The following is a 3,451-nucleotide window of genomic DNA, read 5'->3' on the forward strand; positions in this document are numbered from 1 at the left end:
CATAGTACTCATTGAGAGTGCTTAATAAAGACTTGATTGACTGATTGATTTCAAGTGCTATCAGTTCCTAGTAGTTAAAAGTAACTAGGAAGGGGCGTGGGATAACTAGGAGGAGGGCCACAGGAATTACTAAGAAACAAACTTTACCAACACCCCCAATTTCACACTTTGTGCCAAGGTTTAACACTGGCTTGTTTGTCACTATCAGGCTGATAAACTGTCTACTCCTAACCTTCAGCATGATGGGACAAAGAAGGTAGGACTTACAGGCTTTCCCCTCATTCTGGGAGGGATCAGCCCAACACTTGTACTTGCCATACAGATTTCCCAAGGCAGCAGAGCCTGGCCACAATGACTAGTTTCTCTATTTTCACTTCCCATCAGAGTTTACTGATTTCTGGCAAAGCTCTGTCATTTGTATCTCTCCGGGAAAACTGAGTTATCCTCTTTTGGCTCTAAATTGTAATATACCAACATGCTTCTTGGTCAAGGTGTCATCATTAAATAGGGGAGGGGTCCTTAGGTCCTCTTCCGACTCTACATCCTTTCACCTGAGGAATGGCAAAGAAGAACTGCCCCCAGACTCCTAAGGGCCTCCCCAGCTCTTGCTGATGGATTTCCTTCAGTCTAGTCTGCTCACTAGTGCATCCAGGCAGCTCTGTAACTGGCCAACACTGCCCTCTTGAGGTCACTGTTCACCCAGCCCTGCTCCAAAATGAACAGTCCCAGTTCTCAAACATTTCCCAATTCAACTAAACGGCCCCTCCGAGACTCAAACCAAGGGCCGACTGTTCATGGAGAGCCTTGGTTAAACAAAGCTGCCATCCTTCCCAGGGCAGCTCTGACAATGAGCAAGGAAGAGACATGGGTCTTCACCTCAGATATATACCCCTTTACATTAACAGTCACTGGGAATTCCAGGGTTGTAGTCGCCATATCTCTTTTTATGATCTATCCAAACCTAGCAAGGCTCAGGAGCACTGGATTCAAAATCTGGGGACATGCCTTTGAATCCAATTACCTATGTGAGTCCATGCCACCTTTCTAGGTCCATTTCTTCATTGAATGTGGTGTTGGATTCAGTGACCTTCAGCGACTTCATCCCAGCTCTAAACATGATCCCGTTTTCTGAGACCACACTGAAGAGCCTGCCACAAAGCCACCTGTCCCAGCTCTTCCCCTGGACTAAGCCTGGGCCTTAGGGCACTCATAACAAGAGGCCAAAGCCTCCTTGCTGGCCAGAACCGGCTCCAAAGGTCAGTCAGTTTTTAGAATAGGAAGCTTGTCCTCATTCAGCAGCTCCATTCCAGAAAGATTCCCTTGGTGGGACCCCCTTCACCAGAGTAATGGCATCCTTACCTGTACTGTTGTCTAGCAACCCCCTCATTCCCACACACCTAGTTTCTTCCCTCAGACTTCTGAATCAGAACTTCCCTTTAACTCTTGAAGGAAGGTGAAGGTTGGTAATTGTTCTTCCCACTGCAATCTCTATTTCCATTCAATAGAACAGGCTCCACAACAGGGGAAATTGAGCCAGCTCAACTCTATACAGAAATATAATCTGGGATCTAGGCAACAATGAGAAAAACCTGTTCCTAATGATGTGTCAATTAGGCCACATCTTAAGGATATACTAGGCTGGAAAAGATCCAAAAGAAAGTGAACAGGATAGTATAGGCCTGGAGAACAGGCTTAATGTACATTATTTTTAAAAAACGGAAATACCTAAATTAGAGGTAGGAGGTAAACAATAATTGTGTTCCAATATTTGATAGGCTATTCTGTCCAAGATGAGTTGGATTTGGTTTACTTGACCCCTGAAGGGGCAATGAGGAAAGAGGACAGAGACTTCATGGACATTATCTCTAGAGGTAGTGGGATCTTTAAAAAGGTTGAATGATCACTGGCCAGGGACAACATAGAGGGGATTCTTGGTCAGTTTTTCCAATTTCTACATCATATGATTTGTGACTCTGAAACTGGGAGCAGAAGAAAAGGCAGAAATGGTGTCGAGGAAGGCTTTGTTGGCCAGAAGCCTCTCTGTTTCTGGCTCAGTTTCTAGAGATATAGACCCCTTCAAATGAGGCTGTATTTGTAAAGCACTTGGCTTAGTGCCTGGCCAAAAGCAGGCACTTACTAAATGCTTGTTCCCTCCTCCCTGCCCCTAACACTTACTTTTCCTCTTTAATCACCAGCCAATAGCTGAAAACCTCAGTCTCTGGCTATCTCAGATCCTTCAATGTTCCTGTCAAGCACTGCTCAGGATGACCTGAGAGCACAGGACTTCAGAGTTGGAAGGGACTTCAGTAGGTGTCTAGTTCAACCTATATCCAAAAGGAATCCCCTATATAACATATCCTACGAGTGGAAAATATGGTCTAGATTCTGGGGGTGAGGGGGGTGGATGCAGGGTTTGACCTTTGCTGGGCATCCCTATCTTTTAAACATCACAGTAAAAGAAGGGCATGACCAAACGAGACCTCCAGAGAGTTTGGGGAAAAGTAGATATCATGGGTAAACAAAGTCAAGAGGCTCAGAGGCGATGGGTCAACTTGTCAAATAACGTAACTTAATAATAACAATAACAAGACAAAAAATATGCTTCTTGGGAATGAACTTCCAGAAGATGCTTTCACATCTGGGTCCCCCGTCTCAGGTCTCGAAACCATGGAAACAGTGCCAAACCCAGAAGTCAGCTTTCATTGACCTTATTTCATGACTTTTTCCCAACTTCTATCTGTTGGTCATAGCTCTGTTTCCCTTCCCCCTTTCAGAGAGGTTAGATTTCATTACTCATCTCTAAACCAACACCCAACTAGTGGTTCCATTTTATTACTGCTAGAGAGGACAATCCCTTTCCTCCTCTGAAGTGATCTCTTATGGAAAAAAGTCAGTGCAATAGAAGATACAGAGCCTACCAACTACTGTAAACCTATACTGTATTGTTTCCAGGACTCTAGTCTCATTAAACTTCAGCTATGAAAATATTTAACAAAAAGGGACATTTCCTTTTCCAGGGTCTTAAAACTCAAATGGACTCAAACCCTATTGAGAGAGAGAGGGAGAAGAAGAAGGAGAAGGAGAGGGAGAGGGAGAGGGAGAGGGAGAGAGGGAGAGGGAGAGGGAGAGAGGGAGAGAGGGAGAGGGAGAGAGGGAGAGAGGGAGAGAGGGAGAGGGAGAGAGGGAGAGGGAGAGAGGGAGAGAGGGAGAGGGAGAGAGGGAGAGAGGGAGAGAGGGAGAGAGGGAGAGGGAGAGAGAGAGAGAGGGAGAGAGAGAGAGAGAGAGAGAGAGGTGCATACTAGAAAAGTAATTCAGCAAACTTGGGAGGATCTGGGATCTGACCAGTCCCTTCTATGTGCTGTAACTGTGATCAGCAACTTTACTAGACTCTGTGGAATTAAAGAACATCTGCATATCAGTACATACACAGGATGAAATAAAGACATACAAG

Source organism: Notamacropus eugenii, chromosome 1 (genome assembly GCF_028372415.1).
Source record: "Notamacropus eugenii isolate mMacEug1 chromosome 1, mMacEug1.pri_v2, whole genome shotgun sequence".
NCBI lineage: Eukaryota > Metazoa > Chordata > Mammalia > Diprotodontia > Macropodidae > Notamacropus > Notamacropus eugenii.